This window comes from Crassostrea angulata, chromosome 1 (assembly GCF_025612915.1).
Source record: "Crassostrea angulata isolate pt1a10 chromosome 1, ASM2561291v2, whole genome shotgun sequence".
Classification (NCBI taxonomy): domain Eukaryota; kingdom Metazoa; phylum Mollusca; class Bivalvia; order Ostreida; family Ostreidae; genus Magallana; species Magallana angulata.
In genome coordinates this window covers 38,469,728-38,486,129 of record NC_069111.1, presented here as the reverse complement: position 1 = coordinate 38,486,129, position 16,402 = coordinate 38,469,728, and positions in this window count along the sequence as shown.

Here is a 16,402-nt window from a genome sequence, read left to right as displayed (position 1 = left end):
ATTAAGCTGACAGAGTTGCATAACATATGTAGTTGGTGGCATTTCTTCAATTCTTACAAGACCCTTGAGAACAAAACTATTCCTTTCTTTTTTCTTCAAATGGTGGAATTCAAAAGAGTTTGGTTCGCCCGGTACGTAGCCAGAGTTGGGTGAAATTGCAAACTCCATTATCCAAAGATGATTTGTAGGCGCATCCTACCAAAACCAGTAAAATATATCAAATATGTACTATCCTACTCTGATATGAACAAGTCTGGTTGCGAAAAGAATTAAAAAATAAAAATAAATGTTCACGTCATAGTTATTCCGGAATCAATGCAGGTGTAAATACGGTGTAGATTTTTACGATTTCAGTTGTGTCGTTGTTTACAACTAATGGCGCTCTTCTGGTTTAAAAATATAACTATAATTAATATGCTATCTTTTGTCAGTGTATGACGTATGAACCTATGTTTACCTATGTTATGATAAAAATATGTACTGTGTAATCATTAGATTTCGTGGTGGCTCAATTTTCGTGGAATTCGTTGTTACTTCTCATCCACGAATTAACATCCTCCACGAATTAATAAATTAGTGTTATAAAATCATATGTCCTAATGTTGGTATAAAAGAGTACACGAAATTACGTCCCCACGAACCTGTAAAAGTTAACCAATCCACGAATTTTAATGATTTCACAGTATTAAATGTAAACCTATGAGACGGTTTTCGTACGGAAATAAAGAACTTGAACTTCTGGTTTAATAATTATGGAACATTTTTCGTTGGCATTGTATTTGTGTAACGTATGGAATCGTTGAAATACATTTCGAACTGCAGTCCAACTCTATTTAATTGCTCAAGTCAAAAATCTAACTTCAATGAGTCAATTGCTGCATGGTGTCTTGTTTGTTAATTCAAATTAGTTTTAGGGCACATATTTTTTCATTGCCATCAACATGAAGAGTGATATGACTTGGTAAATTTAAAACCGGTGTGACGTACTAAAGCAAAACGTAATAGTCACATGGCTTAGTTTGAAAGTCTCAAATAATTTAAACGTGGCCGATAAAAAAAGTGTTACATAATTCTATGTTTGCGAGGTAGTTATCACAATAACTCGTGGTTTTATAAAGATTATCCTACTTTAATCCAAGGTTCGCCTTTACTCGTTTCTAATTAGTTGCTTATTTACGATCAGGTGCAGAATCTTTGGGAGAAATGGAAGGAAACTCTAAAGCAAGCTAATTAGAGGGGAAAACCATTGAAGACGTGAGGCGAGTTATTGAGAAATGATTAACCATGGGATGAAGAATTTTATCTTCGGCATGACTAATTAGCAGATGAATGCTTGGTTACCGGCCTAAATTGTAATAAATTTGAGGAAAATATGTCCGTAATTGATATATGTACCCAGCTGGTCTGCCTATCCTTTAGAGAACGTTTTTAGTCAATTTCAAAGTTGGTAAAATACTTTATTACATTATATACCTTTCTTTCTTATAAACAGAACTAGAAACTATGGAGAAACTTTTTTCTTAATAATTTTTTTTTTAAATAAAGAACATGCATTACAATATCTCTGGAACTAACATTTGTACATATGTACCCTTGGTTGAAGAAATGTAATATGTAATGCACTCCACCCCAGCCTCTGGTTCAACTCTAGACTTAAAGGGGCATGGTCACTATTTTGGACAAATTCTATTTTTCTGTTTTTATTATTTACAATGCTTAAGAAATGCATTTCTAATGATCAAATGAAATTTGTGAGTCAGTCGCGACTGTCGTTGAGTTATTAGCAAGATACAGGGCTCACAATTCTTTGTCATGTAAACAAGGCTCGTGCCCTGTTTTTTTTGTTTACATAGATTCAATATACCAGTAAAAAATCTGTTTCCAGCTTATTTGCCTATCTTTTAATTCATTTTAAGCATAAAGAATCAGTTTTTTTTAAGTTTAACACATTCATTTTAGGTATAAAACTGGAATTCTTACTTCAACTTTCAAAATGTAATCAAAAGCTTTGTTTACATAACAAAGATTTGTAAGCTCTGTAAATTGCTTATATCTCAATGAATGACACTCAAATGTTTACTGCCTATTAAAAATACCTTACTAAAGCATTGTTAACATTAAAATCGGAAAAATAATTTTTGAACAAAATCGTGGCCATGCCCCTTTAAGGAATCAGTTGTCTTTGCGTGACCCGAGCGATAACCACTAGACCATATGTTGGAGAAGTCTAACCTTACTCCATACGACGACCGAATTCTAAACCGGCTGTAATATACTCTTTATGATTATATACATGACATCAAGCATTTCCTAATTCAGGGTTAGAAAAAAACCTCTCAGAAATATGTACTCTACCACCTTGCCTTGCTGATCAGCGGGAAACATCTCACTAGTCATTTTTGTGCATCTTAAGATTACTTTGCAATAGCATCGGGGTTTTGCTGAGCATGGCGAAATGAGCTGCAATTGCTTTGGAGCCATATTCCCCGAGGCGCGTAAAAATCTTATTTTCAAAACCCTCCGCACCAGAAAAGTCAATTTTTACAGCAAAACGGCTTTATATCGCAGTCTCTAATTGCTTAAACTGAGACTTCCGGACCAAAGCTGTAGTCTAGAATCAAATTTATTGAAACCATGTCAGTGCATCATAAATTGGGCAACTGAGTGGTGCATTAAGTAGCATAAGAATAGGTAGGAACATATCTTTGATTCTTTTCAAGATATACAATTCTGCAATTCGTGTTATCGATAGGGAAGCCTCCTGATACGCAAAATCAATGTAGATTCCTGTCCTCATTTCAAAACTGTTTACAGTTTTTTATGAAAACATAAGACAGGGATACAAAAACTCACAACTATTACTCAGGTGATCGATATGGCCTATTGCTCCTTTTTAAAAAAAAAATGTATCAGTTGAATACGATAGAACTAAGGTGAATCTTTTGTAAAATTTCACATCCCTCCTTAAATATAATTATTGATCTTTCTGCAGAATAACTCACTATCAAATAACAGGAAATTCTCTTAAATTTGAAACTCGAACCTATATTTTAGATCGGTTTATGAAAAAAAAAGAATTCTTTTAAATCAACATTGACTTTTGCTTATAATCCCTGAGAGTATTATTCTGCTTACAGTCGTTTCTTTTCATTTTATTTCCCAGAACTAACTACAAAAAGACTATAGATAACTTTTATTTTACGAGCAACAAGGCTCTTAGTACGCGACCGGTATTCATATTTTCAACTAATGTTATTAAAACAATGTCAGAAAAAAAAAATAAGTTTTTGTGACAAAAAACTACTATAATACCATTCGTTGTTTGAATTCTTTCGGATTCGATTTAATCAGTAGTATCAGTTAAACGCACAGCAAGACCATTTTTCAACAGCTATTGTAGTGAATTTCTACATATTTTCCGAGACAAATGCTGTAACTTACAATTAATAGGGAAGGGCAGGAAATGTCACCATCCCTTGCCACTGGTTTGGAAAGTCGTCATCCATGAAACTTCCCCCATCCCGAAACGAAAAGAGATGGTTTAATTGAATTGTTTATGACTTTCTGAGATTTCAAAAAAACAATCAGTACAAGAAATATTAAACACATAGGCGCAGTTGCCGTTTATTTATCATTATTAAAGATACGTTGCTAATTCTATAACAAATTGACCGATTCTTTACACTTCATCTGAAACATTCTATATTCTAATTTATAGAGACCATTGACATGTATCTGTCTTGGATAAATCATCAAAGGACAGCGGAATCAGATAAAAGGATAAAAGCATTCTTTCCTGGGGGATAATCCCATCTATTCATCTACTCAATAGTTTTTCCCTTCATTTCCCTACGTGTGTTAAAATAATTCCCTATTAACGACTAAAAAATCCGAGATATGAAAATCCATAAATTATGTCGCTCATCAGATTTTGTCAATGTTGTGGGATAGAAACTGAAAGATAATAGAACATTGAAAAAAATGGATAGATTGTATTAGCAACAACAGATGCAATGTCAAGATAAGGCGCGCAATGGACCGCCGTGTGAAAACAAGCATATGCCACGAAACATAAGATCGTTGTATCACTGGATTGTAGATTGTCTGACATTAACATCCATCAGAGGCCCTTGGATCCATAAGCTGTTTTATTGATTGAAACCCAGTCATAACAAATCTTCTTATCCTGGCCAGTTCTTCATAACAACAGGCAATTCAAGACCCCTGTGTTTATTTGCAGCCATGGCGAAGGTCTTGCTACCTTTGCGAAAGAACGGTTGGGTTACTGAATTGTAAGATGAGTAATTGGAAATGTTGTAGAAAACATCGTATTTGTTGGTAAAGGAGTTTTATAGAGAAGCAGGGTCATGACCTTTTGTCGTAGGACATGTGTACCAAACAGCCGGACATATCCGCCCAGCAAGGGTGGCCATAAAACTATCTCTTTGTGGTCTCGTAAAATAAATGTCCTATGAATCGATAAGGTTGAAGATCAAGATCTGTATCGTGTGGATAGAGAACATCTCCCAGCGGCTGTATAGCTGGAATAAATCATAAGGAGTTTTTACATTTCCTTCCATTGCCCTTGAATTACACATGGAAACCTTTTATCCAGAGATATATGCATTACTCTACGAACAGTAGAGAAGTCGTAATTTTGCTGAGTGGTTAGCAACAGCGTATGATATTGTTGAATAAAAACGACCTTTATTTTGAGAAATAACATATTTTACCTATTTTTGGTAGCACAAGAAAAATTACATGTTTATGGTTGTCTACTTGAAAATAGAAATGTTGACGTCATAGTAAATGCGGAAAACAAGTGCAACGACGGTGTAGATTGCGCAGTATTTTATTTATGTGGTTTAAATTTGGGTCATTCCTTACAAATAATGGCGTTTTCTAGTTACATAATTATCGGAACTATTCTCTCCTGGGTGTTATATCTGTGTAACTTAAGGTACAATTCAAATACATTTCAAAATCATCTTTTTATGAAGATTTCCCAGAGTAACGATAACTTTGGAGACGTAAATGTTAACATAAAAGACAAAGATGTAAAAATAATTTGATGTGGACATCTCTATAGATTTTAAAGCCTTGTCTTGTGAATAAAATTATTTTCTTAAAACGGTTTTTTTCTGCCGGGATTGCGAATTGTTTGGGATTCGTACAGACTTTGCATTGTCTATTAACATTACGCAATCCTCGATATTAAGCAGATCTGTGTTCAAGGACATAGCATGTACAGGCCACCATGTCTGTGTTTACTTGTACAATCTGCTAAACAAGCAAGGTTTTTTTTATCTTTGTGGCTTGGTTTTGAGCAATTTACGATTAATGCCCACAAAGTGTTCATGGAATTGAGTGTTGAAACATTTTAATTGTAAGAAGTGTTAGTGAAACAATTATAAACAAAATTCTATGTCTGTTCACTATCAACCAGGCATAAAATGCATCTTAAAAGATTCTGTCTAACTCGATTCTGTCCAACTCGCAGATCAGCAATCAGTCGATGCATGTTAATAAAATGATGTGGTTTCTCACCATCACTAAAAAGATACGATTTTATTCTATAACTATGAACCTTTGTTTACAATTCTATATGATTGTAATTCTTTGTATCAACTTATTCTCTTAGAATGAACTAATTTACAGCCCCAGAATACAAATATTTTAAGTATGCAATAATAATATTTATTGAGATAGAGAAAACACAAATAGCATGTTAAACGGAATTGTAAATAGATATTCTAATAGTCTTTTTAGATGCATTACTGCGGGTCAAATTCTGTATTCATCGTTAGCATTTTCATTTATTTCAAAATATTTAATTTCTGAATTTCAACACTATAAGGAGCTACAGATGTACACTACTTTACGGTGGGTTTTTTTAAAGTTTACGAAAAGAGAATTTTTTTTCATTTGACCATCATGAATATAGTGCATCCTTCTCGTAACAATTAAAGAGGTATTGTCAGTATCTTTACTAGATTTATTTGCTAGAAGAAACTTTACGTTTATGAATTTAGTAAAAAAAAAAAAGTGGGGGATAAGAAAAAAACATATTTTAATTACTAATAATAACATTAGCAACACTGATAAAATCGTGATTTATAAAAAGAAAGAAAAAATCAAATCTCCGTGAAATTAAAACCACCGATAAATCTAAGATACGAATTAAAGACCTTCACAGTGTATGATCTTCATACAGAACAATGATCACACTGGGTCAGGTCTTCATTGTGAATATAGCATAGCAATATAAAGATAGTAGTTAACATCATTTGAATCGCATACAACTTGCATTTAGTTTGTTTTGCCAAACATTTGATAATAGAGGACAGGTGCCAATTTTGATGCTTGAGCCCGACCATTGAGCTATGCCATTAGTATTGCTGCTGACCTTAATGATTATCGCCGTGGTTCCTTATGATTTAATCCAGTTCCCCTTTATGAATGGAGACAATGAAACGAATTCGAAGGAGAGCTTTAAGAGTTCTCTTTAAAAAATAACATTTGCAACTTTAGCATATAAAAATCCTAAATCACCTTGCGAAAAGTAGAACTTTTAAAGTATTATGTAATGAGTATAATGTTGCTATACATTTAGATCATGAAATCACATTCCCAACGACTGAAATGAAATAATGCATCTATCTCGATTTCCATTGGTAATCACAAACTTAATTCTGGGTCTAAATATAGTAGAAAAAAGAGGAGACTCTGTTAATTATGAACTCTTTAGGGACTCAAGATCAAATCTTAAAATTCTAGAGACTATTGATAGAATCTCTCTCTCTCTCTCTCTCTCTCTCTCTCTCTCTCTCTCTCTCTCTCTCTCTCATCATATATCTAGAGACATTGATTATGGTTCAGACTCGGCAAGGCTTCTACTAGCAATTCTGGTAAGCGATATCGATACAAGGCAAATAAACAATTAATGTGTGTTTGGAGGTTAGTAGAGGCGACATTTGCAATATTGGACAACAATGATTCATTGACAATAGATGTGTCCATAAAACATTTTTATTAGAGTAAAAAGGATCTTGTTTTGTTTTTATATTAGAAAAGAGAACGTTAATAGTTTCTCATCAATTCGAAAAATCCATATCGATGGAATATATATATGGAAAGAAACATTCATTCAGCAAGGCTCAAGCTTTTGGAATCTGTCGAGGCTTGCCTTATAATTGAAGACTAACTATTTGGAGGTCGGACGTCATTCCGTGCACTCCCTCCTCCCGTTAAGATGTCCGTACCAAAGTACCCTAGGGTACTCTATTTTGAAACAAAGCTACAACAGAAATGGACAAACGTCAACCCTTTTCTCAACCATTGGTTGTAAAGTTGACATTATATAATGACCCATTTTCATATTTTCATATTTTAAAATCTTCAATTTAATTCTGTAGCTGAGCAGTTCTGGGTAATTAAAAAAGGCATTGTTATCTACTTGTGTACGCAATTTGCATATAAAACAACGTATAAACCAGCTGTGGTCTGTTGTTTGGTATAAACCAGTCAGTTTAAGAAATGTTTGCATTTTGGTCCACATTTTTAAAAGATGACTGGACATCCGCCTTAAGTTTCGATTGGTTTCGAAAACAATGAATTCATAGTAACCCTCAAAAGTTAAAAAAAAAAATAAAACACAATTTAACATTGTTAAAATCAATTGTTGGCGTTTGAATTTAAAGTGCCACTTTATGATAGAGCTCTGCTAAGTAAATAAAAGCCTTTAAAGGTTGATACAAAATTAAGAAATGCATATATTTGGCTGGTAAAGAATTAAATAAACACGATCAGATTTTTTTTTTAAGTAATTGAAAAAAAATTCAGTTGATACACTTATAATATTTAATTAAGCTCTTGTGTAAATAAGCAAAGAAACATTTTTAGCATTTCGATTAAAAGAAAATTACTTGATACTCTAAGCTTTGAAACCAAAAAAAAATGTAATTCAAAATGATTAAGTAGATCTAATTACCAGTAAATAAATCAAAGGGTAGTATCACAATTGTCTTTAGTTTGTTCTTATTGTAAGTTGTAACGTTTTGTGACGTTTACTCTTTACGCCGCCCGTGGTCTTGGAATGCAAAAGTTCGTTAAAAGAGTAGAAAACTTTGATACATGTATTCCAATTTTTTTCCTCAGTTTTCTCCGAAAATGAGAGCGCTCGTGCAAAGAAAAGTCCACAAACTAAAAGTTTTTAAAACTGTTTTAATGCCCATTATCAATCTATGTTAAAGGTTGCGACACGGCTTGTATAATAGTCCAATAATCAATTCCTTCCCCCTAATTGTCATTGAGTGAGATTGTCCATACACATAATACGTCCAAACTCTAAAAGCTTGTCGTGAAATTGAACAATTTACAAATAGTGGTCCTACGACCAGTAACGAAGAATTTCTATAATCCATTTGTGTCACAGAATGTAATGAGCACACTATTATCCTTGAAAATTACGTCCCAAAACCCCAACAGCCTCTATTTTAGGAGAATGACAGATAAGGCTATTAAAGAATAATCTTATTTTACAGTCTACAAGTGTGTTTTTCTTGTTTAGGCCGACTTCTGTCGCTCGACATGTCACTTACCATCCATCAATTGGCACTCAGCAAACTCAAATATGAAAACAAATCACGAGCCTCAAAGATGTTATAGCTCAAAAAAGAGGCCATTTTTGTTTTGTATCTTACTGTTAATGGATTACTAGAGTCGGTATTACTTCCTGGTATTGACCAGGCCACTCAACTTATTTCTTGAATTCTCACGTATGTTATGAAATGTGCAAGAAAGTAGAATAGCAGGTATGAAAACTGATTTTAAAAATAGAATGCTAGTGTAATTTTATATTTATTTTAAGGAATTGGCCAAAATTTCAATACTTGATTTTTCCGATAAAGTTAAGGTGCGATCAGACGATACGATTTTCCATCATATTTTCCATCAAATTTTCCCATCCGATTCGCTTTCGACAAAAATCGTACAGTGTGACCACCAAGTCGATTGAAAATCTAAAGAGCGTCCGATTTTCAATCGACTCTGTGGTGAGAATCGTGACGTCACAATGACTTTTCCCTGTACAACAAAAATATTGAATAGGTTTTATAAACCGAAAATCTGATGGAAAATCGCATCGTGTGACCGCACCTTTACGTACATTTTGAACTTGCAAATGTCGATTATAAGAGCGCCTGAAAGACCTTTGTCATTTCTTTTTCCTGTTGACCACTGGTATTAAAAACAGGAGACCTGTGTCATAGTAATTACATTTCGCAAAAACCAGGTATTATAAAAAAACCGTAACAGTTTGGAGAAGAACATGTAAGTTATAAGAACTTGTTCCCAGTCCTCTTAAATAAAGTATGTTCAAATCTGATCAAAAGTTCGGACAGTTCTTTAAGATCAAACTCGTTGAATTGTATTTCTATTTGTGTGTAATTTTCTGGATTTTTTTAAAAAACAAAATCTTCTTGCATTGTAACATCAATTTTATTTTATGGTGTACTTTACTCATATCACAAAGACTTTTCATTTGCTTAAATAAATCAAAGTACGGAAGTACTGATGGGAGTTGATTTTATGGTTCATTATAAATTTGGTTTAAAATCAACGATATGTAGTTGATTTGAATGGCAAGTAGTTTCTTAGCTGTATTAGATTTACGCACAATTTTTCTGATACCGTTATGAATTTTTGGGTTTTTCCGACAAGAATTCAAATAAAACCATATGGGAATCATGTTGCGTAATATTTAAAGATCAAATTAATTTAATCACACTATGTATCAGTAATCGAAATAATTCTTTATATTTAAGGATCCAAGCAAAATTGAACTCTTGTCTTGTTCAACCACAAGAGTCTCTCTGCTTGTCGAAGATTTACGGAACAACCGAGCATAACTTTAATAAACTCTTGCGTAGGAATTATTCTTTCGTCAGAGTTCAATATAGTCTCGTATTCCAAATGTATATACAACTACCAATTATCTGAATTGTTCGTGCCATTTAAAATCTTACTATTTTCAATGTATTAATAACTATATTTTCTTGAAAAACAATGCTTCTGGATACATTACATCGAATTTATCGATTATTTTCAAGTACTAACTCTTGTCAGCGGTTATGATTTGTGCTTTGGTCTGAACACTGTTTCACTTCCGGTTTGTCAGAGTAACTGCATGGAGGAGTTGATTGAAATCAGCTCCCAACAAAAGAACATATTGCTCACCTGAGCATTCATGTCAATCCAACCCAAATAGCTGATTACCTCACCAGCCCCAATAGTGGCCTCTCGCTGAATAAACAAAAAAATCTTTTATTTTACTTTTTAATTACATAGATTAACCTCAGTATTCTTCAGATCTTTCCCAGACACACAGCATTGAATTCTTTTGTAAAACTGGATCCTCCTCATCTTCCAATTGTGATCTTGCTACGAATCCTTGGTATTCAGGTGTAAATGGACATTAGAATTCCCATTAATAGCTTGTTTCCATAATGGTTAAATGGATTGACGCTCCATGCAGTTGCAGAAAGACGTTTATTGGCTTAATAACCAAGTGTAGCGAAAGGTAATATGGCTAATATGACAATATGGTGATAGTCGGAGATGAAAGAAGGAGAGTAATGCGTATCAATTAAAAACTCGGGTCATCTTTAACTCTAAGAAGTACATTATTCATTTGTTGTTGTTTTGAACTGTAGCAAAAGATATCTCATAATTTTGAATTTGTTAACACTAACACTGATCAATGTATTACGGGAAAAGAGTGCATTTGTACGTGTTATATACATGTATGATTTCGAGATTTTCAGACAAATAATCCCAAACAGTTACAATAATTCTTTAGGGGAAAAAATTAGTCCAGTAACATTTCTTCCGATTATCGTTGCATACAGCGTTTAGCATATTCTCGTAATATTGGTATTAAGAAATATTAAAAACAATTTTGATAAAATTTGCCTCTGCAAAAAAAAAAAAAATGAATTTGGTCTCTGATGAGAACTGAGGAGCTACGTGCTCGGAGGCAGATTTCCATTTGTCCCTTGGTTGAACCCGTATAGTCTATCGTTTGAACTTCATACCAATTGAAAATAAGTTCTGGTATAATAAAAGTCACCTTCCGCAAATAGATGCAATGTCAGATCCATATTACCAATTATTGTTGTACAAATTGATATTACTTGATACGGTAGGCGTTGTTTTTTAACGCAATGTGTGATACATTGCAGTATACTTTTTAAAAATTATCAATACCTACTTTGTCTTCACATTTTGTGTCAAAATCATGTTTTGCGGTAACGAAAATGATAAAGTAGCTGTTCAACAAATTTAGAGAAAATAAATTCAAAATGTTAAAAGGATGATGTGAAGTACGCTAGGTAAATGAACATAAAAATGTCTGATTTTTTTTTATCTTACATGTACATGTACCTTTTCTTTGATATATGTGCTCTTGTAGAATCCCCTTTTCATATAACGTGCATTTTTCGTCTGTGCCACGCGTCTGAGGTAACATACATTTTTCTGAGCGTGTTCAATGTAACAGTATGTTGTATTTTCAACGAATGTAAATCTTATCGCTTAGAATTCCCTCAACCGAGAATTGTTCATATTGTCAATATTAAAGAAGTCTTGTCCGATCGACTTGATTTTTTATCTGCATATTAACAAATGAAACTGAAATTTGCTATTACCGGGTCTGAAAACCACATCGACAATTTTTACATTATAAAAACGGTCCTAATTATTGGTACTAATTAGAATGTGTCCATTTTTTCACTCTCGTTATTAAATTATCAAAATCATGCTTTGTTTTTCTTAATTCATGCAGTATGCTTGTTGTGTTTAACCGAGTCTCAATTCAATCCCGTAATTTTGTCAGTTAACAGTATTATATTTACATCTTCCAAGGATTGTTCCCTCTATTTCTTACAGAAACATATATTTAATTCATAGCTGTATAGAAACAGCCAGACTGAAAACTACACGCCCAGTTTATCGATTGGTCGAAATCTACAGCGGCTGAAACTGACAAGAAAATGACAGGACAGATATCGACACGCCCTGTTTATCGATTGGTCCAAACCTACAGCGACCTAGGAAAATCACGGACGGCACGAAATAATCATGACTATGTCAGACTCAAAGTCTCACAGGAGACGATTTGGCTGTTTCTTTTAGCTAACGTACTTACGTACATCAACGGTAATTTAGTGAATTTTACTTACTTTTCATAATCAATTCATCAGTTAGCTAAAATAAAGATGTTAATATAAACAACAAGTTGCTGTCCTTAAAAAAAGGACTACAATACGTGGACCATATGCATGTGTTTCCAACGAAAACGTGAAAGCCTGTAGATTATCAGAGATTCCACCGACTCTAGCCCTCTGCTTTTAACATTGTATTACGTATACATGTATGTATAGCCCTGACTTTTTATCTCAGAATTTAAAGGATCCATACTTCTAAAATAATTTTGATCTATCTATGAATGAAGTTTGCATGTATAGTATCAGGCATTCGGTGAATTCTACTATTTGCGCACACATTACGATTCGCACTACTTTGTTAACTATGCAGTGACAGCTTTGTGTAAATTAAAAATTTCATATTTTGATGCATTTTTCTTGAGATTCAAACTTTTATAGTGACATAATTAAATGCTCAAAAAAATTAATCGGGAAGTTCTCTAGCCTCGACTACGTTAAGTTACATGTGTATTCGGAAAACAACAAAACATTGCAAATTATGCTATTTGATGCATGTTGTAGTTTCGGCATAACATTAACTTATTTTATAATACTGGTAGTTCATATCACATGCCAATCATTTCTTTAAAGCTGCTTGGTCCGATTTTTTTGTAATTACAGTATCTAAATTTTTTCCATACAAATCATATATCTTAGAAAGTTATGGACTTTCTCCTATTTACACAAGCAGAATCAGTCTCCTTTCAAAGTTAGAAATATTGAAAGTAAATAAAAATAATTTCTCTTTGGGCAAACGAAAAAACAAACCAAAATGCATCACGGGAATGTTTAGAAAAGGAAACCGCTTGGTTTCGTCCCCCGAATGATTGGGGTTATTCAACCCGCACGCTATGCATCGATTGTAAAGAAAGCAGACTTTAGAAATATTAGCGAACAAAACGTACACATGTTTATTTGTAATTTGTCTGATCATTTCGACCTTTATTTAAAGCGATGTCAAATTCGTAATACAACCATACCCGTCTCGCCGTCAGGGGTGAAATTGAACATGAGGCGAAATAACGCAGTACATTTTAATGTCGTTTGTTTTGTTGCGTGGACCCTGCTGCAATGTCTATTATTATACATATACTAAGCATAGCCATCGTTTAATAGCGAGCATAAAATTTGATATAAAATCGGACCAAGCAGCTTTAAAAGGAATACTTTGTTTCTGTACTGTTTACCGACAACTTTACAATTACAGCGCCTTTGAACTTATATGTGCACATGGCACGGAATTCCGATCCCGATTCAGATAAACGTGTTAGCCTGGTTCCCTGAGCTACCCATTACGCACAGGAACCAAGCTAGCTCATGCGCAGGCTGAATTTTCCCCATAGTATCCGGTTTAACCTCGCTTATATATTTTCTGCGTGGACCTCAGGGTCCACGCAATAAAATGCTTTCTTTGATGATTCATTCGGGTTATGAAGGTAGCGATCATTGCAGAAAATTTTTAACATTACCCGCTAGCGCGGGTTATGTATTTTTTTCTGCAATCTCGCTACCTTCATATCCCGAATGAATCACCTAAGAAAGCATTTTATTGTTTAAATAGAACCATTATGATAGAAGCTTTGACTTTGGGTAGTTGTATCAAACGGCAATGTAACGTAGACCTGCATTGCTGGACACTCAGGAATGGCTCTTTGAAATCAACTAAGATTTGTCTGGCTTTTGATCTAAGACTACGCAATCGGTGTAAATTTCACTTGAAACAAGCGTCAGTTTTAACTTGTTTTATACGCAAGAAAAAGATAGTTACACCCTACAAGTTATTGAAAGTATTTCCTTTTTAACTATAGTACGAAAATTGAGCTTCAGTCAAACATGTGAGTCGACAGACAAGTTACTGTCCCTATCCCCGCTGTCTATGAGCCTTTAAAATATGTGAAGACGTCAAAAGTATAATATTTAATTTTCCATATTTTTAGGAAATTTGATCACTGTGTGATCGCAATCGTCCGCACCCTTATACATACTTAATTTTAAAAAATTATCAATAGCGATACAAACTTCAGTTACGTTTGATGGTCTATCATTTCAAATAGCAGTCGTCACGATGCGGGATTTTTTTTTTTTTTTTGAAGCGTGCACGTTTGTGAACGTTAAGGCGGCAATCATGGATTTATATATTTTTTTATAATTATTGATATGGTTGCTGTACAGTATTCGATTTAATGGATTCACCTCTTGCATTCAAATGATCACAATACATGTACACCATTTCGACTTTAACTGCATGCGGTATTGAGTAATATTTAATTTGATATAGACTATAAGGAAGATTTCCACTATCATTTTACCATAATAATCAATTGCCATGTTTGTTCAAACCATTTTGAAAGCTAAATCCACGCTTTGTTTAACGTCACGCGAAGTTACAGCGCGATCTAATATATTGTAAAAGAAATAATATAAAGTGTACATTCTTCATTCAGTCCATTTTCAATACTTTTCTCCTAATCAAACCCCTTGTGATTTCCTTTGTCTTAGAAACCGTTCTTCCCAAAATGACAGTTTCTATACATCTGTAAAGTCGTCCTCGTGTATACTTTCCCTATCCTCTTAAGAACGAGGAAGCCATTATAATTTTAGAACTGGGTATTGTGATTGCAGATTCGGGGAAAAAAATGAAGTGGTGCAAGGGAAGGGGGTGAATGGATATTTAACAGTGTTTGTGTTAATTATTGGACATTTTCTTCTTTAAACAATGGACCACTATGGGGTTGTAATGGGAATGGGTTACAGTAAAGAAATTCTTTCAGAAAAACATATTTTTAGCTATTCAAACATCACCACAATATGACCAGTAAAACCAAGCCGTAACACCAGCGCCCCTGATCAAGGGACAATAAATTCTACAATACTATATAAATAGTGCCTGTTTGGGAGGGTAACAGTTGAAATTGACACCCCGAGAAAACCATTGTCAACCGACGCGAAGCGGAGGTTGACAATGGTTTTCGAGGGGTGTCAATTTCAACTGTTATCCTCCCAAACAGGCACTATTTATTTTGTTATGCTGAATGTCTTTTTTTAAAATTTTAAGAAAATTTTACTGCTTTTATATAGGAATAACGTGAATTCTACAGCGAACCGTACGCGCATAATTTTCGCGCATGTAACATTTTTTAATGTTACCCGTTGCCAAGTGCGTTGCTAACACTGAGGGTAATAGAAAATATTATTAACTGCATCTTAACCAATCAGATTTCAGTATTTAACATGAAAGTATAACAATAGGGAATGGCACCCTTGCTTCATTTTATGATGACCATATGCGAAGTTTGTTTGCTAAACGTAGACGAAGAGGGGAAGATTTTTAGATCTAATCTCCCTGTGGACATAGGGATCATTTGACATAGGTGTCGGAACCGTGGGGGGAGGGTGTAGTCGCCCCCCCCCCCCCACACACACATTTTTTTTTGCAAAGGTATACAAAAGCATACCCAAAGACCTTTTTCTTTTTCTTTTGGCATGTCAGTCTAGCCTCCCTCCTTTCAATTTGCTTCTGTTCGATACAATTATTCTTATCCATAATACATGTACATGTTGATGTTACGATTCAATTTTTTTCCACTCTCAATGAACCACGCAGAAGTATGCATGGATGCTGTTTTCAACTTATGCTTAAGCAACCCATGTAAAAATGGTCTTCAAAACCGATTATTAAAGCTAGCTATAAGTAGAAGTACAAAGCATATAAAATTGTACGTGCATGAGGCACTTGTTAAGTACTTATAATAATCTATCGTGAATGACGGTCATCTTCTTTAAGAGGTTGTCAAATACTCAAATACTTAAAATTTCGATTCTTACGATTTAAGAGACGTAGAATTCATTTGGGTACTTCCCTAACTTCATCCTGCTATATAATTACTCATTAAGATTGTTACATCAGAACATTATGGAATTCAACAGCATGTAGCGCAATGATTCAATTCCACATTTTGACCTTACCGTGTCATTAATATCAGCGTCTGAATTTCTCTAATCTAAAATCAAAGCAAAAATAAATGGGTTTTAGTAATCTATAGCCTGATCCAAAATATTGTTGAGACTTAATCCTACAACTTGTAAATCTTCGTTTGGAAAGTCTTCTTTATAATTAACCAACAGTGCAAAATTGACTG